A 26,759-nucleotide genomic window follows, 5' to 3' on the forward strand; every position below is an offset into this window, starting at 1 on the left:
TTTTTCTTTTTCACATTATGAACTTTCCGTCCGGTCATTGAAATGTTTGTTCGCTTTCTGTAGTCTTGGCAATTGTCATACTGTACACTGGTCATAGAATATGGAAATTTTGGACCAAACTGCTGAGGTCATCGGTCCCTAGGCTTACACACTACTTAATCTAACTTAAACTAACTTACGCTAAGAACAACACACACACCCATGCCCAAAGGAGGACTCGAACCTCCGTCGGGGTGAGCCGTGCGAACCGTGGCAAGGCGCCAAAGACAGCGCGGCTAAACCGCTCGGGCATAGAATATGCGTCATGTGGTAAGAATACGTTACCGTTGCAGGTAAATATGATGAATAGTGAAAGCAGGCGAGATACCACAGAAATGACAACAACAAATAAAATGGCGTGAACAATGTTACAAGGAAGGAATTCAAGATGCAAAACTTCGAAAACGGAACGCAACGTGAAAAACGTTAAACACAAGGGAAAACTGTGTGACTGTGAAAGTGTTGCGTTCATTTTTTGCAGCTTATGTGACAAACTGTTACGTTTTCATCGTTTCCTTGAGAGTGATCACATTCACGTTCATACGAACACCTACGTAGGGGGAGGAGGCGTATCTCACTCACTTATCAGGCGTCCAAGTCAGGTGCGTCGATAAGAGATGTCTATCATATGACACAAGTACTGTCACTAATGCCATGTATGACACACCGAATGTGCTTTCCGGTGAAGGAATCGATTGTCACCTTGTCATCAGAGGCTCCCATTCGAAAGCCGCTTCCTTTCGGCTGCTAATATAGTAGTTGAGCAGAATCAATTTTCACTACAGGTCTCTCCCTTACATCTCGCTGTTGCAGACAGACGTTACACCACGACACTGACCGGACGGACAATTCATAATATTGTGAAAAAGAAATGGTGCGATGGAGTTTTGAATATGGGTTCGTTCGCTTTGAAGTCCAACACCGTCACCACTTAACCACGACTCGATGGCTCTTCGTCTGTGCTCGATGTTGTACTTCTTAAGCTTGGGCCGTTCACTGTTTCTATTTTGCTTCTTTTTTCACAGTTCAATACACTTTCTTCCTGTTTTCACGCTTGATCTGTGTTCAAATTTTAACGAGCTGTCCACTGAGTGCTCTTGCCACTAAATATGAGGGGGGTGCGGTTGGGAGTTACTCCTGTGAGAATCATAAGAGCCTAAAGCACCTCACCGTGGATTGTACGATAGTAGCATTTATTCATGCTTCTGAAATCTGTTGATTTTATGGTAAGTCAGGTTTATCTGTGCTGTAGGCCTGTATTGTATATGATTATGAAAACTCACGGCAAGTTGTTTCACTTGAATGTGGGATCGCGGCGGTGCTTTAGGTCCCTATGGATCTCAGAGTCTCTATTCAAGTTACCAAGCTGATAGACATTACTACTTGAGTTTAATCGTTTCCACAAACGGCACTTTGTGTTTGTAGTTGGTTCTTTACAGTGCGGGACTCGGCTATCGTGTGCAGTGTAAACATGAACTATGTTGAATCTGTTTTAAAAGCTAACAGAAAAGTAAAGCTGTGACTACGGGTCGTGATCCGTGCTTGGGTAGCACAGTCGGTAGATTACTTGCCCGCGAAAGGCAAAGGTCCCGAATTCGAGTCTCGGTGTGGCACACGGCTTTAATCTGCCAGTAAGTTTCGTATGAGCACACGCTCCTCTGCAAATTGAAAATCTCATTCTGGTAACACAAAAGTAAAATATCAATAAAAGTTATCCGCAAAGGAAATGGGGTCTCCGAGAACAGGTCCTTTGATAGAGAGAGTAGCGAAATAAAATAAGCGTGACTGCAGGCGAACATTAACAAGGAAGTGTACAGTTAGAACAAGTTGTTGTGTGCATGCAGCGTAAGAATATCTGATTTTCAGCGCGGAAGTAAATTCGTGAATTAATACATCTGGTAGGGATCTTGTACATTCTTTCGAAAAATGGAATAGCACGAAAAACTTCCACTTACGCAAAAATGCGAAATTGAGAGTTGCGAAGGCTTATACATTATTTCTTTATTGCTCTAAACTGTATTTTATTACGTACAAAACAACAAAATTCCACAAAAACAATTCTTTCTTTTGTCACATAAGTTATGCATATTATTATTATTTATTTCCTTTCTCAGTCGTTATGTCTGGTTAAAAATGAAAAGTGACGCGGACCTTGATTAAGCGTGACTTCCTTTTAACTGTACGGTATATAGATTTCTGTAGTTGTATATATACGTTTGGATGTAGCTGTATTGCGTTGATGTACTGGTGGACATTGTGTGGTATGACTCGTGTAGTTGATAGTATAATTGGTATAATGTCAACTTTATCCCGATGCCACATGTCCTTGACTTCCTCAGCCAGTTGGATGTATTTTTCAATTTTTTCTTCTGTTATCTTCTGTATATTTGTTGTATTGGGTATGGATATTTCGATCAGTTGCGTTAATTTCTTCTTTTTATTGGTGACTTTGATGTCAGGTTTGTTATGTGGTGTGGTTTTATCTGTTATAATGGTTCTGTTCCAGTATAAATTGTATTCATCAGTCTCCAGTACATTTTGTGGTGCATACTTGTATGTGGGAACGTGCTGTTTTTTTTTTTTTTCATCAGTCTACTGACTGGTTTTTGCCCTCTACAGCTCCCTCTAGTACCATGGAAGTCATTCCCTCATGTCTTAGCAGATGTCCTATCATCCTGTCCCTTCTCCTTATCAGTTTTTTACACATATTCCTAGCCTCTCTGATTCTGCGTAGAACCTCCTCATTCCTTACCTTATCAGTCCACCTAATTTTCAACATTCGTCTATAGCACCACATCTCAAATGCTTCGATTCTCTTCTGTTCTGGTTTTCCCACAGTTCATGTTTCACTACCATACAATGCTGTACTCCAGACGTACATCCTCAGAAATTTCTTCCTCAAATTAAGGCCGGTATTTGATATTAGTAGACTTCTCTTGGCCAGAAATGCCTTTTTTGCCATACCGAGTCTGCTTTTGATGTCCTTCTTGCTCCGTCCGTCATTGGTTATTTTACTGCCTAGGTAGCAGAATTCCTTAACTTCATTGACTTCGTGATCATCAATCCTGATGTTAAGTTTCTCGCTGTTATCATTTCTACTACTTGTCATTACCTTGGTCTTTCTCCAATTTACTCTCAAACTGTACTGTGTACTCATTAGACTGTTCATTCCGTTCAGCAGATCATTTAATTCTTCTTCACTTTCACTCAGGATTGCAATGTCATCAGCGAATCGTATCATTGATATCCTTTCACCTTGTATTTTAATTCCACTCCTGAACCTTTCTTTTATTTCCATCAATGCTTCCTCGATGTACAGATTGAACAGAAGGGGCGAAAGGCTACAGCCTTGTCTTACACCCTTCTTAATACGAGCACTTCGTTCTTGACCGTCCACTATTATTATTCCCTCTTGGGTGTTGTGCATATTGTATATTTATATATGACCCGTCTCTCCCTATAGCTTACCCCTACTTTTTTCAGTATCTCGAACAGCTTGCACCATTTTATATTGTCGAACGCTTTTTCCAGGTCAACAAATCCTATGAACGTGTCTTGATTTTTCTTTAGCCTTGCTTCCATTATTAGCCGTAACGTCAGAATTGCCTCTCTCGTGCCTTTACTTTTCCTAAAGCCAAACTGATCATCACCTAGCGCATTCTCAATTTTCTTTTCCATTCTTCTGTATATTATTCTTGTAAGCAGCTTCGATGCATGAGCTGTTAAGCTGATTATGCGATAATTTTGACACTTGTCAGCTCTTGCCGTCTTCGGAATTGGGTGGATGATGCTTTTCCGAAAGTCAGATGGTATGTCGCCAGACTCATATATTCTACACACCAACGTGAATAGTCGTTTTGTTGCCACTTCCCCTAATGATTTGAGAAATTCTGATGGGATGTTATCTATCCCTTCTGCCTTATTTGACCGTAAGTCCTCCAAAGCTCTTTTAAATTCCGATACTCATACTGGATCCCCTATCTCTTCTAAATCGATTCCTGTTTCTTCTTCTATAACATCAGACAAATCTTCACTCTCATAGAGGCTCTCAATGTATTCTTTCCACCTATACTCTCTCTCCTCTGCATTTAACAGTGGAATTACCGTTGCACTCTTAATGTTACCACCGTTGCTTTTAATGTCACCAAAGGTTGTTTTGACTTTCCTGTTTGCTGAGCCTGTCCTTCCGACAATCATATCTTTTTCGATTTCTTCACATTTTCCTGCAGCTATTTCGTCTTAGCTTCCCTGCACTTCCTATTTATTTCATTCCTCAGCGACTTGTATTTCTGTATTCCTGATTTTCCCGGAACATGTACTTCCTCCTTTCATCAATCAACTGAAGTATTTCTTCTGTTACCCCTGGTTTCTTCGCAGCTACCTTCTTTGTGCCTATGTTTTCCTTCCCAACTTCTGTGATGGCCCTTTTTAGAGATGTCCACACCTCTTCAACTGTACTGCCTACTGCGCTATTCCTTATTGCTGTATCTACAGCGTTAGAGAACTTCAAACGTATCTCGTCATTCCTTAGAACTTCCGTATCCAACTTCTTTGCGTATTGATTTTTCCTGACTAATGTCTTGGACTTCAGCCTACTCTTCATCACTACTATATTGTGATCTGAGTCTATATATGCTCGTGGGTACGCCTTACAATCCAGTATCTGATTTCGGAATCTCTGTTTGACCATGATGTAATCTAATTGAAATCTTCCCGTATCTCCCGGCCTTTTCCAAGTATACCTCCTCCTCTTGTGATTCTTGAACAGAGTATTCGCTATTACTAGCTGAAACTTGTTACAGAACTCAATTAGTCTTTCTCCTCTTTCATTCCTTGTCCCAAGCCCATATTCTCCTGTAACCTTTTCTTCTACTCCTTCCCCTACAACTGCATTCCAGTCGCCCATGACTATTAGATTTTCGTCCCCCTTTACATACTGCAATGCCCTTTCAATATCCTCATACACTTTCTCTATCTGTTCATCTTCAGTTTGTGACGTCGGAATGTATACCTGAACTATCGTTGTTGGTGTTGGTCTGCTGTCAATTCTGATTATAACAACCCGGTCACTGAACTGCTCACAGTAACACACCCTCTGCCCTACCTTCCTATTTATAACGAATCCTACACCTGTTATACCATTTTCTGCTGCTGTTGATATTACCCGATACTCATCTGACCAGAAATCCTTGTCTTCCTTCCACTTCACCACTGACCCCTACTATATCTAGACTGAGCCTTTGCATTTCCCTTTTCAGATTTTCTAGTTTCCCTACCACGTTCAGCTTCTGACATTCCACGTCCCGACTCGTAGAACGTTATCCTTTCGTTGATTATTCAATCTTTTTCTCATGGTAACCTCCCCCTTGGCAGTCCCCTCCCGGAGATCCGAATGGGGGACTATTCCGGAATCTTTTGGAGAGATCATCATGACATCATTTGGAGAGATCATCCTGACACTTCTTCAACTACAGGCCACTTGTCCTGTGGGTACATGTTACGTGTCTTTAATGCAGTGGTTTCCATTGCCTTCTGCATCCTCATGTCGTTGATCATTGCTGATTCTTCCGCCTTTAGGGGCAATTTCCCACCCCTAGGACAAGAGAGTGCCCTGAACCTCTATCCGCTCCTCCGCCCTCTTTGACAAGGCCGTTGGCAGAATGAGGCTGACTTCTTATGCCGGAAGTCTTCGGCCGCCAATTCTTTTTTTATCTCATTTTGTTCGTTATTGTTCGTTACAATTGTTCGTGGCGGACGTCACCTGACCCGTTGAAGTTCTTTATTGATCCATTGACTCAGTTTTTTTTATTACGGAGGGCAGCTAACCCTCTGACCGAACACGCTGAGCTACCGTGCCAGCTGCCCTAGACCACGGGTATATGTTGTTTCGTATAGTAAGATGTTGATGTATTATTTTTGCTACATTGTCGTGTCTTCTGGTGTATTCTATATTTGCCAGTATTGTACATCCACTTCTGATTTGATTTACTGTTTCTGTTTGTTGTTTGCAAAGTCTGCATTTATCTGTTGCCGTATTGGGATCTTTACTAATATGCTTGCTGTTATATCTGGTGTTTATTGTTTGATCCTGTATTGCAGTCATGAATCCTTCCGTCTCACTGTATATATTGCCTTTTCTTAGCCATGTTTTGGATGCGCCTTGATTGATGTGTGGCTGTGTTAGATGATACGGGTGCTTCCCATGAAGTGTTTTCTTTTTCCAATTTACGTTCTTCGTATCTGTTGATGTTATGTGAACTAAAGGGTAGTAGAAGCTGTTATGAAATTGCAGTGGTGTAGCCAATATATTTACATGAGTGATTGCTTTGTAATTTGCTAGTTTCTACTAGTTGTGTAAAGAATTTTCTTAAAATGTCTACCTGTACATAACGTAGGTTTTTATATCGATAAATCCCCTTCTTCCTTCCTTTCTGCTTAATGTGGATCTTTCTGTTATTGAATGTATGTGATACATTCTATATTTGTGGCATTGTGATTGTGTAAGTGTATTGAGTGCTTCTAGGTCTGTGTTACTCCATTTCACTACTCCAAATGTGTAGGTCAATATTGGTATAGCATAAGTATTTATGGCTTTTGTCTTGTTTCTTGCTGTTAATTCTTTTTTCAGTATTTTTGTTTGTCTATATTTTTCTTTTAGTTCTTCTTTAACATTTGTATTATCTATTCCTATTTTTTGTCTGCAGCCCAGATATTTATAGGCATCTGCTTTTTCCATCGCTTCTATGCAGTCGCTGTGGTTATCCAATATGTAATCTTCTTCTTTATTATGTTTTCCCTTGACTATGCTATTTTTCTTACATTTGTCTGTTCCAAAAGCCATATTTATAACATTGCTGAATACCCCTGTTATCTTTAGTAATTGGTTGAGTTGTTGATTTGTTGCTGCCAGTAATTTTAGATCACCCATGTATAGCAAATGTGTGATTTTTGTGTTGTTATGTTCCAGTAATTTTATATCCATAATTTGTATTATTTAGCATGTTAGATAGTGGGTTCAGAGCAAGGCAGAACCAGAAAGGACTTAATGAGTCTCCTTGGCGTATTCCACGCTTAATCTGTATTGGCTGTGATGTGACATTATTTGAATTTGTTTGGATATTAAGCGTGGTTTTCCAATTTTTCGTTACTATGTTTGGGAACTGTATCAGTTTAGGATCTACTTTGTATATTTCCAATATTTGTAGTAACCATGAGTGGGGTAAACTGTCAAAAGCTTTTCGGTAATCAATGTATGCGTAGTGTAGAGACCTTTATTAGTTTTAGCTTGATATGTCACCTCTGCATCTATTATCAGTTGCTCTTTAGATCCTCGTGCTCCTTTGCAGCAGCCTTTTTGTTCTTCATTTATAATTTTGGTCTGTGTTGTATGTGTCATTAATTTCTAGGTAATGACTGAAGTTAATATTTTGTATATTGTTGGTAGGTATGTTTTGGGGCGATATTTTGCTGGGTTTGCTGTGTACGTGATCTTTAGGTTTCAGGTAAGTTATTCCTTGTGTAAGTGTATCAGGGACTGCGTATGGGTCTGCAATGTAACTCTAAATAATTTAGTTAGATGTGAATGTGCTGAGGTGAACTTCTTTAGCTAGAAATTTTGCTATTTTATCTTTTCCAGGGGCTTTCCAATCGTGCATAGAATTAATTGCTCCGTTGCCTTTATGTTGCAAAATTATCACTTCAGGCATTTGTGGTATCATCTTGTATGTTTCTGTTTCTGCTTGTATCCACCGTGCATGTCTATTATGTTGTACTGGGTTTGACCACATGTTGCTCCAGAAGTGTTCCATGTCTGTTATGTTTGGTGGATTGTCTATTTTAATGTGTGTGTTAGCTATTGTCTGGTAAAACGTCTTTTGGTTTGTGTTGAATGTTTGGTTTCGTTTCCTTCTATTTTCACTTTTTTGTAGCTTCTAAGTCGTTTGGCCAATGCTTGTAATTTCTGGTTCTTTTCATCTAATTGCTCTATCGCTTCTTGTTGTGAGATTTTACCTAACCTTTTTCGTTTTTTGTCTGATATTTCATTTCTTACAAATTGTGTTAGCTCTCCGATGTCTTTTCTCAGTTTTTCTATTCTGATCTGTAGCCTGTGTTGCCATGCTGGTTTTGTGGTTTTCTTCTGTGTGTTGGTTGGTTCTGATCTCTGCCTAGTGTGTATATTTAATATAGTGAGTGCTCCTATATAAACCAGTAGTTGTAACTCTTCCATAGTTATATTTTCATTTATTTTGTTGCGTATGATTGTGTTGATAGTTGTTATTGTTGTTTTGAATTGTGGGTTATTTGGTGGTCTATGCATGAATGGTCTAATGTCTGTATTTGTGTCTTTGTATTCTATATATGTCAGCTGAAATGTTTCTTCTATATCTAACATGTGTATCACTTTGTGTTCTATTTGTGCTTGTTCTGTTGGCTGTCTTAAGATTTCGTTTTCCTCTCATTGTTTAATTGATGCGTGTTGTTCTTTGTCAGTTTTCTCTGGGACGTTTCTTCGTATTTCGCGTTGGGTCCAGTTTCCAAGCAGTGTTCTGCCACTGCCGATTTGGTGGGCTGGCCTAGGCGCGTGTGGCGTTGGTGTTCTTTGCAGCGGTCTTCGACTGTTCGGATTGTTTCACCGATGTAGGATTTACCGTAACAACATGGAATATTATATACGCCTGCTTTCTCGAGGCCAAATCTGTCTTTCACTGTCCCCAGTAGGGCCCGAATATCGGATGGTGGCCGGAAGACAGTGTCCATTTTGTGTTGTTTCAGCTGTCTCCCAATTTTTGATGTCGCGTTGCCTATATACGGTAGAAAGGAAAGGCTTGTTTCCTCATCTTTAGACTGTTCTTAATCTGGGTTTCTGCAGTGTTTCCGTCGTCTGAGAGCTGTCTGAATCTGTCGTTTGCTGTATCCGTTCTTGTGAAACACATTTTCTAGGTGTTTGAGTTCTTTGTGCAGACTTTGTTCGTCTGATATCTAGTATGCGCTATGAACCAATATGTTGAGCATCCCGTTCACTTGTGCAGGATAGTGGCAACTCGAGGCACGTAGATATAGGTCCGTATGAGTAGGCTTACGGTACACGCTATGACCCAGTGTGACATTCAATCTCTGCTCTACGAGTACATGAAGAAAGGGTAATTTCCCTTCCTTCTCGATCTCCATGGTGAACCTAAGTTGTCATGGACGGAATTTAGATGTTCTAAAATGACAAGCGTGACGCCCACGTACCGGTGAAAAACACATGGGTTTCCGTTCGGCCGATTGAAGTGCCTCCTCTTCGAAACTCTCCATAAATAAGTTGGCTACCACTGGTGAGAGAGGGCTGCCCATAGCCACACCGTCGGTTTGCTCGCCGAAATATCGCGGGACTTCAACGGTCGCATACGGCTGGACACCCGAAAACCCTGGAAACAACACATACGCCGGGAAAGCCTCCGATCACATAACAAGCTATATCCTCTTTATAAAAACGTGCATGATCTGTGGAACGACCAGATCCTGAAGGGACATAAAGAAGAATCAAAGTAAGGTCACAAAAAGCGCAGCCTAAGAATTTCGAAATCAGTCAGTGGTTTTCCCTCTCTCTCTAAAATACTGCAGTACCAGTAGACAGTTCAGGAGCCACATTATAGAAAGTAGAAAAGCCAGGAACAGAAAAATTTTTTGAAATAACACTTCTTGTAAGAATATCATGCCTAAATAAACTGTCGCAGGGCCGCAAGTCTAAACTCGGAACTAATTCTCTTCACGTTCAAGATAAGAAAAATATAGGCCTGTATCTATCGATTAGAAAATTATGCAGTTGATGACTTGCAAATTACTGTCAACATTCCATGACAGAGTCAACGGATGAATCTGAATGTAAAGATGTGGATCCCTCTCTTCTGCTTTTTTTTTTTTTTCCTTTTTGCCGGCCGCTGGTCGTCGAGCGGTTCTAGGCGCTTCAGTCTAGAAATCGCGTGACCGCTACGGTCGCAGGTTCGAATCCTGCCTCAGGCATGGATATGTGTGATGTCCTTAGGTTAGTTAGGTTTAAGTAGTTCTAAGTTCTAGGGGACTGATGACCTCAGATGTTAAGTCCCACAGTGCTCAGAGCCATTTGAACCATTTTTTTCCTTTTTTCGCGATGCTGCGCGCTCAGGTTGAAAACGTAGTTTTGTTGCGGCTGTGCAGGTAGGCGACTGCCGCATGTGGCAACGTGTGGCATTGGGGGTGGGGGGTGGTACTCCTGAGGTAGAGATGGGAGTTGCGTCTTCTCGGAATCAAGCGCATTGGAAACTGACGATACGTCTTTTGCTGTCACTTGGGTCGATCGGGGTTCCATCAACAGCGGCTTGTGGCGCACTTTCCCCATCCGGGGACGCAGAAGAGTGGTGGCGATGCGTTACAGACTCACGGATGTCTGGCACGTCTGCAGATATAGTACGGAGCTCCGGAACAGTTCTATCCTCATGTGATTCCAAAGAGGCGGTCTCGGCCTTGGTAGTCAGGTTAGAGGGAGTGCTGGACGCTTTCGAACATTGGTTGTTAAGCATGTTATATTCTGGTCCTGCGGTCTTGGCGTGCATCCGTGTGTCGCTGCGGTCCGGTCCCAGGTCAACGGGCACGTGCACCTTCCGCCGACCACTGGCGACAACATCGATGTACTGTGGAGACCTCACGCCCCACGTGTTGAGCAATTCGGCGGTACGTCCACCCGGCCTCCCGCATGCCCACTATTCGTCCTCGCTCAAAGTCCGTCAACTGCATATACGGTTCACGTCCACGCTGTCGCGGCATGCTACCAGTGTTAAAGACTGCGATGGAGCTCCGTATGCCACGGCAAACTGGCTGACACTGACGGCGGCGGTGCACAAATGCTGCGCAGCTAGCGCCATTCGACGGCCAACACCGCGGTTCCTGGTGTGTCCGGTGTGCCGTGCGTGTGATCATTGCTTGCACAGCCCTCTCGCAGTGTCCGGAGCAAGTATGGTGGGTCTGACACACCGGTGTCAATGTGTTCTTTTTTCCAATTCCAGGAGTGTAGTAGTTGGGCAGAATCAATTTTCACTACAGGTCTCTCCCTTACATCTCGCTGTTGCAGACAGACGTTACTCCACGACACTGACCGGACGGACAATTCATAATTTTGTGAAAAAAAATTGGTGCGATGGAGTTTTGAATATGGGTTCGTTCGCTTTGAAGTCCAACACTTAACCACGACTCGATGGCTCTTCGTCTGTGCTCGATGTTGTACTTCTTAAGCTTGAGCCGTTCACTGTTTCTATTTTGCTTCTTTTTTCACAGTTCAATACACTTTCTTCCTGTTTTCACGCTTGATCTGTGTTCAAATTTTAACGAGCTGTCCACTGAGAGCTCTTGCCACAAATTATGAGGGGGGTGCGGTTGGGAGTTACTCCTGTGAGAATCATAAGAGCCTAAAGCACCTCACCGTGGATTGCACGATAGTAGCATTTATCCATGCTTCTGAAATCTGTTGATTTTATGGTAAGTCAGGTTTATCTGTGCTGTAGGCCTGTATTGTATATGATTATGAAAACTCACGGCAAGTTGTTTCACTTGAATGTGGGGTCGCGGCGGTGCTTTAGGCCCCTATGGATCTCAGAGTCTCTATTCAAGTTACCAAGCTGATAGACATTACTACTTGAGTTTAATCGTTTCCACAAACGGCACTTTGTGTTTGTAGTTGGTTCTTTACAGTGCGGGACTCGGCTATCGTGTGCAGTGTAAACATGAACTATGTTGAATCTGTTTTAAAAGCTAACAGAAAAGTAAAGCTGTGACTACGGGTCGTGATCTGTGCTTGGGTAGCACAGTCGGTAGATTACTTGCCCGCGAAAGGCAAAGGTCCCGAATTCGAGTCTCGGTGCGGCACACGGCTTTAATCTGCCAGGAGGTTTCATGTGAGCACACGCTCCTCTGCAAATTGAAAATCTCATTCTGGTAACACAAAAGTAAAATACCAATAAAAGTTATCCGCAAAGGAAATGGGGTCTCCGAGAACAGGTCCTTTGATAGAGAGAGTAGCGAAATAAAATAGGCGTGACTGCAGGCGAACATTAACAAGGAAGTGTACAGTTAGAACAAGTTGTTGTGTGCGTGCAGCGTAAGAATATCTGATTTTCAGCGCGGAAGTAAATTCGTGAATTAATACATCTGGTAGGGATCTTGTACATTCTTTCGAAAAATGGAATAGCACGAAAAACTTCCACTTACGCAAAAATGCGAAATTGAGAGTTGCGAAGGCTTATACATTATTTCTTTATTGCTCTAAACTGTATTTTATTATGTACAAAACAACAAAATTCCACAAAAACAATTCTTTCTTTTGTCACATAAGTTATGCATATTATTATTATTTATTTCCTTTCTCAGTCGTTATGTCTGGTTAAAAATGAAAAGTGACGCGGACCTTGATTAAGCGTGACTTACTTTTAACTGTACGGTATACAGATTTCTGTAGTTGTACATATACGTTTGGATGTAGCTGTATTGCGTTGATATACTGGTGGATATTGTGTGGTATGACTCCTGCAGTTGATAGTATAATTGGTATAATGTCAACTTTATCCTGATGCCACATGTCCTTGACTTCCTCAGCCAGTTGGATGTATTTTTCAATTTTTTCTTCTGTATATTTGTTGTATTGGGTATGGATATTTCGATCAGTTGTGTTAATTTCTTCTTTTTATTAGTGAGTTTGATGCCAGCTTTGTTATGTGGTGTGGTTTTATCTGTTATAATGGTTCTGTTCCAGTATAATTTGTATTCATCATTCTCCAGTACATTTTGTGGTGCATACTTGTATGTGGGAACGTGCTGTTTTTTTTTCATCAGTCTATTGACTGGTTTTTGCCCTCTACAGCTCCCTCTAGTACCATGGAAGTCATTCCCTCAGGTCTTAGCAGATGTCCTATCATCCTGTCCCTTCTCCTTATCAGTGTTTTCCACATATTCCTATCCTCTCTGATTCTGCGTAGAACCTCATCATTCCTTTCCTTATCAGTCCACCTAATTTTCAACATTCGTCTATAGCACCACAACTCAAATGCTTCGATTCTTTTCCGGTTTTCCCACAGTCCATGTTTCACTGCCATACAATGCTGTACTCCAGACGTACATCTTCAGAAATTTCTTCCTCAAATTAAGGCCGGTATTTGATATTAGTAGACTTCTCTTGGCCAGAAATGCCTTTTTTGCGATAGAGAATCTGCTATTGTTGTCCTCCTTGCTCCGTCCGTCATTGGTTATTTTATTGCCTAGGTAGCAGAATTCCTTAACTTCATTGACTTCTTGACCATCAATCCTGATGTTAAGTTTCTCGCTCTTCTCATTTCTACTACTTCTCATTACCTTCGTCTTTCTCCGATTTACTCTCAAACCATGCTGTGTACTCATTAGACTGTTCATTCCGTTCAGCAGATCATTTAATTCTTCTTCACTTTCACTCAGGATTGCAATGTCATCAGCGAATCGTATCATTGATATCCTTTCACCTTGTATTTTAATTCCACTCCTGAACCTTTCTTTTATTTCCATCATTGCTTCCTCGATGTACAGATTGAACAGAAGGGGCGAAAGGCTACAGCCTTGTCTTACACCCTTCTTAATACGAGCACTTCGTTCTTGACCGTCCACTATTATTATTCCCTCTTGGGTGTTGTGCATATTGTATATTTATATATGACCCGTCTCTCCCTATAGCTTACCCCTACTTTTTTCGGTATCTCGAACAGCTTGCACCATTTTATATTGTCGAACGCTTTTTCCAGGTCGACAAATCCTATGAACGTGTCTTGATTTTTCTTTAGCCTTGCTTCCATTATTAGCCGTAACGTCAGAATTGCCTCTCTCGTGCCTTTACTTTTCCTAAAGCCAAACTGACCGTCACCTAGCGCATTCTCAATGTTCTTTTCCATTCTTCTGTATATTATTCTTGTAAGCAGCTTCGATGCATGAGCTGTTAAGCTGATTATGCGATAATTTTGGCACTTGTCAGCTCTTGCCGTCTTCGGAATTGGGTGGATGATGCTTTTCCGAAAGTCAGATGGTATGTCGCCAGACTCATATATTCTACACACCAACGTGAATAGTCGTTTTGTTGCCACTTCCCCTAATGATTTGAGAAATTCTGATGGGATGTTATCTATCCCTTCTGCCTTATTTGACCGTAAGTCCTCCAAAGCTCTTTTAAATTCCGATACTCATACTGGATCCCCTATCTCTTCTAAATCGATTCCTGTTTCTTCTTCTATAACATCAGACAAATCTTCACTCTCATAGAGGCTCTCAATGTATTCTTTCCACCTATACTCTCTCTCCTCTGCATTTAACAGTGGAATTACCGTTGCACTCTTAATGTTACCACCGTTGCTTTTAATGTCACCAAAGGTTGTTTTGACTTTCCTGTTTGCTGAGCCTGTCCTTCCGACAATCATATCTTTTTCGATTTCTTCACATTTTCCTGCAGCTATTTCGTCTTAGCTTCCCTGCACTTCCTATTTATTTCATTCCTCAGCGACTTGTATTTCTGTATTCCTGATTTTCCCGGAACATGTACTTCCTCCTTTCATCAATCAACTGAAGTATTTCTTCTGTTACCCCTGGTTTCTTCGCAGCTACCTTCTTTGTGCCTATGTTTTCCTTCCCAACTTCTGTGATGGCCCTTTTTAGAGATGTCCACACCTCTTCAACTGTACTGCCTACTGCGCTATTCCTTATTGCTGTATCTATAGCGTTAGAGAACTTCAAACGTATCTCGTCATTCCTTAGGACTTCCGTATCCAACTTCTTTGCGTATTGATTTTTCCTGACTAATGTCTTGGACTTCAGCCTACTCTTCATCACTACTATATTGTGATCTGAGTCTATATATGCTCGTGGGTACGCCTTACAATCCAGTATCTGATTTCGGAATCTCTGTTTGACCATGATGTAATCTAATTGAAATCTTCCCGTATCTCCCGGCCTTTTCCAAGTATACCTCCTCCTCTTGTGATTCTTGAACAGAGTATTCGCTATTACTAGCTGAAACTTGTTACAGAACTCAATTAGTCTTTCTCCTCTTTCATTCCTTGTCCCAAGCCCATATTCTCCTGTAACCTTTTCTTCTACTCCTTCCCCTACAACTGCATTCCAGTCGCCCATGACTATTAGATTTTCGTCCCCCTTTACATACTGCAATGCCCTTTCAATATCCTCATAAACTTTCTCTATCTGTTCATCTTCAGTTTGTGACGTCGGAATGTATACCTGAACTATCGTTGTTGGTGTTGGTCTGCTGTCAATTCTGATTATAACAACCCGGTCACTGAACTGCTCACAGTAACACACCCTCTGCCCTACCTTCCTATTTATAACGAATCCTACACCTGTTATACCATTTTCTGCTGCTGTTGATATTACCCGATACTCATCTGACCAGAAATCCTTGTCTTCCTTCCACTTCACCACTGACCCCTACTATATCTAGACTGAGCCTTTGCATTTCCCTTTTCAGATTTTCTAGTTTCCCTACCACGTTCAGCTTCTGACATTCCACGTCCCGACTCGTAGAACGTTATCCTTTCGTTGATTATTCAATCTTTTTCTCATGGTAACCTCCCCCTTGGCAGTCCCCTCCCGGAGATCCGAATGGGGGACTATTCCGGAATCTTTTGGAGAGATCATCATGACATCATTTGGAGAGATCATCCTGACACTTCTTCAACTACAGGCCACTTGTCCTGTGGGTACATGTTACGTGTCTTTAATGCAGTGGTTTCCATTGCCTTCTGCATCCTCATGTCGTTGATCATCGCTGATTCTTCCGCCTTTAGGGGCAATTTCCCACCCCTAGGACAAGAGAGTGCCCTGAACCTCTATCCGCTCCTCCGCCCTCTTTGACAAGGCCGTTGGCAGAATGAGGCTGACTTCTTATGCCGGAAGTCTTTGGCCGCCAATGCTGATTATTTATCAAAAATTAGGCAGTGGCGGGGAACGAACCCGGTACCGAAGACGTTTTAATTATGAATCAAAGACGCTACCCCTAGACCACGGGTATATGTTGTTTCGTATAGCAAGATGTTGATGTATTATTTTTGCTACATTGTCGTGTCTTCTGGTGTATTCTATATTTGCCAGTATTGTACATCCACTTCTGATTTGATTTACTGTTTCTGTTTGTTGTTTGCAAAGTCTGCATTTATCTGATGCCGTATTGGGATCTTTAATAATATGCTTGCTGTAATATCTGGTGTTTATTGTTTGATCCTGTACTGCAGTCATGAATCCTTCCGTCTCACTGTATATATTGCCTTTTCTTAGCCATGTGTTGGATGCGTCTTGATCGATGTGTGGCTGTGTTAGATGATACGGGTGCTTCCCATGAAGTGTTTTCTTTTTCCAATTTACGTTCTTCGTATCTGTTGATGTTATGTGAACTAAAGGGTAGTAGAAGCTGTTATGAAATTGCAGTGGTGTAGCCAATATATTTACATAAGTGATTGCTTTGTGTATTTTGCTAGTTTCTGCTAGTTGTGTAAAGAATTTTCTTAAAATGTCTACCTGTCCTTAACGTAGGTTTTTATATCGATAAATCCCCTTCTTCCTTCCTTTCTGCTTAATGTGGATCTTTCTGTTATTGAATGTATGTGATACATTCTATATTTGTGGCATTGTGATTGTGTAAGTGTATTGAGTGCTTCTAGGTTTGTGTTACTCCATTTCACTACTCCAAATGTGTAGGTCAATATTGGTATTGCATAAGTATTTATGGCTTTTGTCTTGTTTCTTGCTGTCAATTCTGTTTTCAGTATTTTTGTTTGTCTATATTTTTCTTTTAGTTCTTCTTTAACATTTGTATTATCTATTCCTATTTTTTGTCTGCAGCCCAGATATTTATAGGCATCTGCTTTTTCCATCGCTTCTATGCAGTCGCTGTGGTTATCCAATATGTAATCTTCTTCTTTATTATGTTTTCCCTTGACTATGCTATTTTTCTTACATTTGTCTGTTCCAAAAGCCATATTTATAACATTGCTGAATACCCCTGTCATCTTTAGTAATTGGTTGAGTAGTTGATCTGTTGCTGCCAGTAATTTTAGATGCGTGATTTTGTGTAGTTATGTTCCAGTAATATTATATCCATAATTTGTATTATTTAGCATGTTAGATAGTGGGTTCAGAGCAAGGCAGAACCAGAAAGGACTTATCGAGTCTCCTTGGTATATTCCACGCTTAATCTGTATTGGCTGTGGTGTGATATTATTTGAATTTGTTTGGATATTAAGCGTGGTTTTCCAATTTTTCGTTACTATGTTTGGGAACTGTATCAGTTTAGGACCTACTTTGTATATTTCCAATATTTGTAGTAACCATGAGTGGGGTAAACTATCAAAAGCTTTTTAGTAATCAATTTATATGTAGAGTAGCGACCTTTGTTTAGTTTTAGCTTGATATGTCACCTCTGCATTATTATCAGTTGCTCTTTAGATCCTCGTGCTCCTTTGCAGCAGCCTTTTAGTTCTTCATTTATAATTTTGGTCTGTGTTGTATGTGTCATTAATTTCCGGGTAATGACTGAAGTTAATATTTTGTATATTGTTGGTAGGCATGTTTTGGGGCGATATTTTGCTGGGTTTGCTGTGTACGTGATATTTAGGTTTCAGGTAAGTTATTCCTTGTGTAAGTGTATCAGGGACTGCGTATGGGTCTGCAATGTAACTGTTAAATAATTTAGTTAGATGTGAATGTGCTGAGGTGAACTTCTTTAGCCAGAAATTTTGCTATTTTATCTTTTCCAGGGGCTTTCCAATCGTGCATAGAATTAATTGCTCCGATGCCTTTATGTTGCAAAATTATCACTTCAGGCATTTGTGGTATCATCTTGTATGTTTCTGTTTCTGCTTGTATCCACCGTGCATGTCTATTATGTTGTACTCGGTTTGACCATATGTTGCTCCAGAAGTGTTCCATGTCTGTTATGTTTGGTGGATTGTCTATTTTAATGTGTGTGTTAGCTATTGTCTGGTAAAACGTCTTTTGGTTTGTGTTGAATGTTTGGTTTCGTTTCCTTCTATTTTCACTTTTTTTGTAGCTTCTAAGTCGTTTGGCCAATGCTTGTAATTTCTGGTTCTTTTCATCTAATTGCTCTATCGCTTCTTGTTGTGAGATTTTACCTAACCTTTTTCGTTTTTTGTCTGATATTTCATTTTTTACAAATTGTGTTAGCTCTCCGATGTCTTTTCTCAGTTTTTCTATTCTGATCTGTAGCCTGTGTTGCCATGCTGGTTTTGTGGTTTTCTTCTGTGTGTTGGTTGGTTCTGATCTCTGCCTGGAGTGCATATTTAATATAGTGAGTGCTCCTATATAAACCAGTAGTTGTAACTCTTCCATAGTCATATTTTCATTTATTTTGTTGCGTATGATTGTGTTGATAGTTGTTATTGTTGTTTTGACTTGTGGGTTATTTGGTGGTCTATGCATGAATGGTCTAATGTCTGTATTTGTGTCTTTGTATTCTACACTCCTGGTAAGGGAAAAAAGAACACATTGACACCGGTGTGTCAGACCCACCATACTTGCTCCGGACACTGCGAGAGGGCTGTACAAGCAATGATCACACGCACGGCACAGCGGACACACCAGGAACCGCGGTGTTGGCCGTCGAATGGCGCTAGCTGCGCAGCATTTGTGCACCGCCGCCGTCAGTGTCAGCCAGTTTGCCGTGGCATACGGAGCTCCATCGCAGTCTTTAACACTGGTAGCATGCCGCGACAGCGTGGACGTGAACCGTATATGCAGTTGACGGACTTTGAGCGAGGACGTATAGTGGGCATGCGGGAGGCCGGGTGGACGTACCGCCGAATTGCTCAACACGTGGGGCGTGAGGTCTCCACAGTACATCGATGTTGTCGCCAGTGGTCGGCGGAAGGTGCACGTGCCCGTTGACCTGGGACCGGACCGCAGCGACACACGGATGCACGCCAAGACCGCAGGATACTACGCAGTGCCGTAGGGGACCGCACCGCCACTTCCCAGCAAATTAGGGACACTCTTGCTCCTGGGGTATTGGCAAGGACCATTCGCAACCGTCTCCATGAAGCTGGGCTACGATCCCGCACACCGTTAGGCCGTCTTCCGCTCACGCCCCAACATCGTGCAGCCCGCCTCCAATGGTGTCGCGACAGGCGTGAATGGAGGGACGAATGGAGACGTGTCGTCTTCAGCGATGAGAATCGCTTCTGCCTTGGTGCCAACGATGGTCGTATGCGTGTTTGGCGCCGTGCAGGTGAGCGCCACAATCAGGACTGCATACGACCGAGGCACACAGGGCCAACACCCGGCATCATGGTGTGGGGAGCGATCTCCTACACTGGCCGTACACCTCTGGTGATCGTCGAGGGGACACTGAATAGTGCACGGTACATCCAAACCGTCATCGAACCCATCGTTCTACCATTCCTAGACCGGCAAGGGAACTTGCTGTTCCAACAGGACAATGCACGTCCGCATGTATCCCGTGCCACCCAACGTGCTCTAGAAGGTGTAAGTCAACTACCCTGGCCAGCAAGATCTCCGGATCTGTCCCCCATTGAGCATGTTTGGGACTGGATGAAGCGTCGTCTCACGCGGTCTGCACGTCCAGCACGTACGCTGGTCCAACTGAGGCGCCAGGTGGAAATGACATGGCAAGCCGTTCCTCAGGACTACATCCAGCATCTCTACGATCGTCTCCATGGGAGAATAGCAGCCTGCATTGCTGCGAAAGGTGGATATACACTGTACTAGTGCCGACATTGTGCATGCTCTGTTGGCTGTGTCTATGTGCCTGTGGTTCTGTCAGTGTGATCATGTGATGTATCTGATCCCAGGAATGTGTCAATAAAGTTTCCCCTTCCTGGGACAATGAATTCATGATGTTCTTATTTCAATTTCCAGGAGTGTATATATGTCAGCTGAAATGTTTCTTCTATATCTAACATGTGTATCACTTTGTGTTTTATTTGTGCTTGTTCTGTTGGCTGTCTTAAGATTTCGTTTTCCTCTCATTGTTTAATTGATGCGTGTTGTTCTTTGTCAGTTTGCTCTGAGACGTTTCTTCGTATTTCGCGTTGTGGCCAGTTTCCAAGCAGTTTTCTGCCACTGCCGATTTGGTGGGCTGGCCTAGGCGCGTGTGGCGTTGGTGTTCTTTGCAGCGGTCTTCGACTGTTCGGATTGTTTCACCGATGTAGGATTTACCGTAACAACATGGAATATTATATACGCCTGCTTTCTCGAGGCCAAATCTGTCTTTCACTGTCCCCAGTAGGGCCCGAATCTCGGATGGTGGCCGGAAGACCGTGTCCATTTTGTGTTGTTTCAGCTGTCTCCCAATTTTTGATGTCGCGTTGCCTGTATACGGTAGAAAGGAAAGGCTTGTTTCCTCATCTTTAGACTGTTCTTAATCTGGGTTTCTGCAGTATTTCCGTCGTCTGAGGGCTGTCTGAATCTGTCATTTGCTGTATCCGTTCTTGTGAAACACATTTTCTAGGTGTTTGAGTTCTTTGTGCAGACTTTGTTCGTCTGATATCTATTATGGGCTATGAACCAATATGCTGAGCATCCCGTTGACTTGTGCAGGATAGTGGCAACTCGAGGCACGTAGATATAGGTCCGTATGAGTAGGCTTACGGTACACGCTATGACCCAGTGTGACATTCAATCTCTGCTCTACGAGTACATGAAGAAAGGGTAATTTCCCTTCCTTCTCGATCTCCATGGTGAACCTATGTTGTCGTGGACGGAATTTAGATGTTCTAAAATGACAAACGTGACGCCCACGTACCGGTGAAAAACACATGGGTTTCCGTTCGGCCGATTGAAGTGCCTCCTCTTCGAAACTCTCCATAAATAAGTTGGCTACCACTGGTGAGAGAGGGCTGCCCATAGCCACACCGTCGGTTTGCTCGCCGAAATATCGCGGGACTTCAACGGTCGCATACGGCTGGACACCCGAAAACCCTGGAAACAACACATACGCCGGGAAAGCCTCCGATCACATAACAAGCTATATCCTCTTTATAAAAACGTGCATGATCTGTGGAACGACCAGATCCTGAAGGGACATAAAGAAGAATCAAAGTAAGGTCACAAAAAGCGCAGCCTTAGAATTTCGAAATCAGTCAGTGGTTTTCCCTCTCTCTAAAATACTGCAGTACCAGTAGACAGTTCAGGAGCCACATTATAGAAAGTAGAAAAGCCAGGAACAGAAAAAATTTTTGAAATAACACTTCTTGTAAGAATATCATGCCTAAATAAACTGTCGCAGGGCCGCAAGTCTAAACTCGGAACTAATTCTCTTCACGTTCAAGATAAGAAAAATATAGGCCTGTATCTATCGATTAGAAAATTATGCAGTTGATGACTTGCAAATTACTGTCAACATTCCATGACAGAGTCAACGGATGAATCTGAATGTAAAGATGTGGATCCCTCTCTTCTGCTTTTTTTTTTTTCCTTTTTGCCGGCCGTTGGTCGTCGAGCGGTTCTAGGCGCTTCAGTCTAGAAATCGCGCGACCGCTACGGTCGCAGGTTCGAATCCTTCCTCGGGCATGGATATGTGTGATGTCCTTAGGTTAGTTAGGTTCAAGTAGTTCTAAGTTCTAGGGGACTGATGACATCAGATGCTAATGCCATAGTGCTCAGAGCCATTTGAACCATTTTTTTCCTTTTTTCGCGATGCTGCGCGCTCAGGTTGAAAACGTAGTTTTGTTGCGGCTGTGCAAGTAGGCGACTGCCGCATGTTGCAACGTGTGGCATTGGGGGTGGGGGGTGGTACTCCTGAGGTACAGATGGGAGTTGCGTCTTCTCTGAATCAAGCGCATCGGAAACTGACGATACGTCATTTGCTGTCACTTGGGTCGATCGGGGTTCCATCAACAGCGGCTTGTGGCGCACTTTCCCCATCCGGGGACGCAGAAGAATGGTGGCGATGCGTTACAGACTCACGGATGTCTGGCAAGTCTGCAGATATAGTACGGAGCTCCGGAACAGTTCTATCCTCATGTGATTCCAAAGAGGCGGTCTCGGCCTTGGTAGTCAGGTTGGAGGAAGTGCTGGACGCTTTCGAAAATTGGTTGTTAAGCACGTTATATTCTGGTCCAAACTCAAGGAGGGGCCTCCGCCACCAGAATCTGTGTAGTAGAGCTGAGAAGCGAAGCGGAATCGTCCGATTCCTCACCATCTTACGTCCGTATATGCTTGCTTTAAAGGTGGTAGTGGTGCGGAAGCTTCAGTGGCGAAGTCCTGACGCGAGGCTAACAGCGGAAATGCGCTAGGACCATCGTGCAATGGCTCGCCTTTTCCCTTGGAAGTGTGGTTAGGCACAGTGGCTGTCACTTGGAGAACCAGTTCCACTAAAGTTAGCCTTTTACGTTGTTCAGAATTATATTGTAAGACCTTGATACAATGTGGGGTCGGCCGGTGTGGCCGTGCGGTTCTATGCCCTTCAGTCTGGATCCGCGTGTCCGCTGCGGTCGCAGGTTCGAATCCTGCCTCGGGCATGGATGTGTGTGATGTCCTAGAACCGCTCGGCCACAACAGCCGGCTTCATTTTTTACAGTGTGGGGAATTTGCACAGAGGTTGAAAGATGGCGGTGCCTGCTGGGCAGGAGACTGCCGTGGTAATACCATCAGGCACCTCCCCTATCATTTTGTTTTGGTGATTATCACACAATTTCATTTGCCTTTGGTGTATCAAAAATTTCCCTGATTGATAATTACGGTTAGTGTAAACCACTGATTGGTCTAACAGTAGTTGCGTGACTTGAGTAGCAGTAGTACATCTACACCTACATGGATACTTTGTAAATCACATTTAAGTACCCGGCAGAGGGTTCATCGAACCACCTTCACAATTCCCTATTATTCCAATCTCGTGTAGCGCACGGAAAAAAATGAACACTTATATCTTTCCGTACGAGCTCTGATTTCCTTTATTTTATCGTGGTGATCGTTCCTCCCTATGTAGGTAGGCATCAACAAAACATTTTTGCATTCGGATGAGAAAATTGGTGATTGAAATTTCATGATAAGTTCCGTCGCAACGAAAAACGCCTTTCTTTTAATGATTTCCAGCCCAAATCCTGTATCATTTCTGTGACCCTCTCTCCCATATTTCGCGATAATACAAAACGTGCTGCCTTTCTTGAAACTTTTTCTATATACTCCGTCAGTCCTATCTCGTAAGGGGGTGATCGTCTGGGATTTTACTAAATCATAGATTTGGCATTGCTGAGGGCGACGGTAAATACAGTCGCTATAAAGTTTTATATATATATATATATATATATATATATATATATATATATATATATATATATATATATATATATATATATGACTTTATAGCAACTGTATTTACCGTCGCCCTCAGCAATGCCAAATCTATGGTCTGGGATTTTACTAAAACATATATATATATATATGACTTTATAGCAACTGTATTTACCGTCGCCCTCAGCAATGCCAAATCTATGATTTAGTAAAATCCCAGACGATCACCCCCAGAGATGCAGAGAACATTCTGCAGTGATGAAGAAGTCTGTACCCCAGATTCCAGGAGAGGACAAGTGCCCTCCTCTTGTCCCCGCCTACACTCTCTGCCCCTCCCCTCATGCTCCCCCCTCCGCCCGTCCCCTTCTCTTGCTATGCCTACGTATGGAACCCATTTCGTTAGAATGAAGAATGAAAGTCTTGGGTGACGAGCGTCGACCTGCTGTCCCTCGAGGAAAATCTTTTCAGCGTCACGAAATCAGAGTATCTGCTTTTCACTCATACCTTACTTGCGTGTTTCTAATTAATGAGAACAGAGACTGCGCGGCGATAGCGGCCGGAAGAAACAGAGGCGCAGAGCGCGACTTAACCTGTTCCAGTAACATAATAGATTGCGTGGGCCGTCAGATTACAGCTATTATGTGGGCGGCGTTGGCGGCACCGGCTGTGAGAAGCACGTCCGCTTGCGCTCGAAGGCCAGGCCCCACGTCACTCGTGACCGCCACACGCCCACGTGGGAACCTGTTCCGCTGGCGAACGCTCCACAGCACGTGGCGCGCCGGTGCCGCCGCCTTGCAGCCGCAGGTGTCGGTAACCAGCGTCGCATTTGTTCGGAGTTGCAAGAATTCGATAAAGATGTTCAAACACCGCGAAAATGCATGCTTGTTCAAAAATGCGGGTGGCGCGTTTGTGTCTGACCACGAACACCACCTGTACAGTGCGCTCAATACTTTGCAAGTGTCAGTCTACATCTACATCTACATTTATACTGAGCAAGCTACCCACCGGTGTGTGGCGGAGGGCACTTTACGTGCCGCTGTCATTACTTACCTTTTCTGTTCCAGTCGCGTATGGTTCGCGGGAAGAACGACTGCCGGAAAGCCTCCGTGCGCGCTCGAATCTCTCTAATTTTACATTCGTGATCGTCTCGGGAGGTATAAGTAGGGGGAAGCAATATATTCGATACCTCATCCAGAAACGCACCCTCTCGAAACCTGGCGAGCAAGCTACCCCGCAATGCAGAGCGCCTCTCTTGCAGAGTCTGCCACTTGAGTTCGTTAAACATCTCCGTAACGCTATCACGCTTACCAAATAACCCTGTGACGAAACGCGCCGCTCTTCTTTGGATCTTCTCTATCTCCTCCGTTAACCCGATCTGGTACGGATCCCGCACTGACGAGCAATACTCAAGTATAGGTCGAACGAGTGTTTTGTAAGCCACCTCCTTTGTTGATGGATTACATTTTCTAAGGACTCTCCCAATGAATCTCAACCTGGCACCCGCCTTACCAACAATTACTTGTATATGATCATTCCACATCAAATCGTTCCGCACGCATACTCCCAGATGTTTTACAGAAGTAACTGCTACCAGTGTTTGTTCCGCTATCATATAATCATAAAATAAAGGATCCTTCTTTCTATGTATTCGCAATACATTGCATTTGTCTGTGTTAAAGGTCAGTTGCTAATCCCTGCACCAAGTGCCTATCCGCTGCAGATCTTCCTGCATTTCTCTACAATTTTCTAATGGTGCAATTTCTCTGTATACTACTGCATCATCCGCGAAAAACCGCATGGAACTTCCGACACTATCTACTAGGTCATTTATATATATTGTGAAAACCAATGGTCCCATAACACTCCCCTGTGGCACACCAGAGGTTACTTTAACGTCTGTAGACGTCTCTCCATTGAGAACAACATTCTGTGTTCTGTTTGCTAAAAACTCTTCAATCCAGCCACACAGATTTTCTGATATTCCGTAGGCTCTTACTTCGTTTATCAGGCGACAGTGCGGAACTGTATCTAACGGCTTTCGGAAGTAAAGGAAAATGGCATCTACCTGGGAGCCTGTATCTAATATTTTCTGGGTCTCATGAACAAATAAAGCGAGTTGGGTCTCACACGATCACTGTTTCCGGAATCTATGTTGATTCCTACAGAGTAGATTCTGGGTTTCCAAAAACGACATGATACGCGAGCAAAAAACATGTTCTAAAATTCTACAACAGATCGACGCCAGAGATATATGTCTATAGTTTTGCGCATATGCTCGTGGTTAGAACAATGTTCTGCATAGTGCTTAATCTCAGGGTTAAGTGAATTCGAATATGGGCAGGTTGTTGGTGGCCGTATGGCGGGTGCTTCTGTAACCAAAGTAGTCGAAGTCTTTGGTGTTTCAATAGGCACCGTATCGACGATTTACACAGCATACAGGGAAATAGAAGAAACTTCATCTGCTACGTCAGACCGTGGACTCAGGTATACACTACTGGCCATTAAAATTGCTACCCCAAGAAGAAATGCAGATGATAAACGGGTATTCATTGGAAAAATATATTATACTATAACTGGCATGTGATTACATTTTCACCCAATTTGGGTGCATAGAGCCTAAGAAATCAGTACCCAGAACAACCACCTCTAGCCGTAATAACGGCCTTGATACGCCTGGGCATTGTGTCAAACAGAGCTTGGATGGCGTGTACAGGTACAGCTGCCCATGCAGCTTCAACACGATACCACAATTGACCAAGAGTACTGACTGGCGTATTGTGACGAGCCAGTTGCTCGGCCACCATTGAGCAGAGGTTTTCAATTGGTGAGAGACCTGAAGAATGTGCTGGTCAAGGCAGCAGTCGAACATTTTCTGTATCCAGAAAGGCCCGTACAGGACCTGCAACATGCGGTCGTGCGTTATCTTGCTGAAATGTAGGGTTTCGCAGGGATCGAATGAAGGGTAGAGTCATGGGTCATAACACATCTGAAACGTAACGTCCACTGTTCAAAGTGCCGTCAATATGAACAAGGGGTGACCGAGACGTGTAACCAATGGCACCCCATACCATCACGTCGGTTGATACGCCAGTATGGCGATTACGAATACATGCTTCTAATGTGCAGTTCGCCGCGATGTCGACAAACACGAATGCGATCATCATGATGCTGTAAACAGAACCTGGATTCTTCCCAAAAATGACGTTTTGCCATTCGTGCACCCAGGTTCGTCGTTGAGTACACTATCGCAGGCGCTCCTGTCTGTGATGCAGCGTCAAGGGTAACCGCAGCAATGGATTCCGAGCTGATAGTCCATGCTGCTGCAAACGTCGTCGAACTGTTCGTGCAGATGGTTGTAGTCTTGCAAACGTCCCCATCTGTTGACTCAGCGATCGAGACGTGGCTGCACGATCCGTTAC

The sequence above is a fragment of the Schistocerca gregaria genome, chromosome 7, assembly GCF_023897955.1.
Source record: "Schistocerca gregaria isolate iqSchGreg1 chromosome 7, iqSchGreg1.2, whole genome shotgun sequence".
NCBI lineage: Eukaryota > Metazoa > Arthropoda > Insecta > Orthoptera > Acrididae > Schistocerca > Schistocerca gregaria.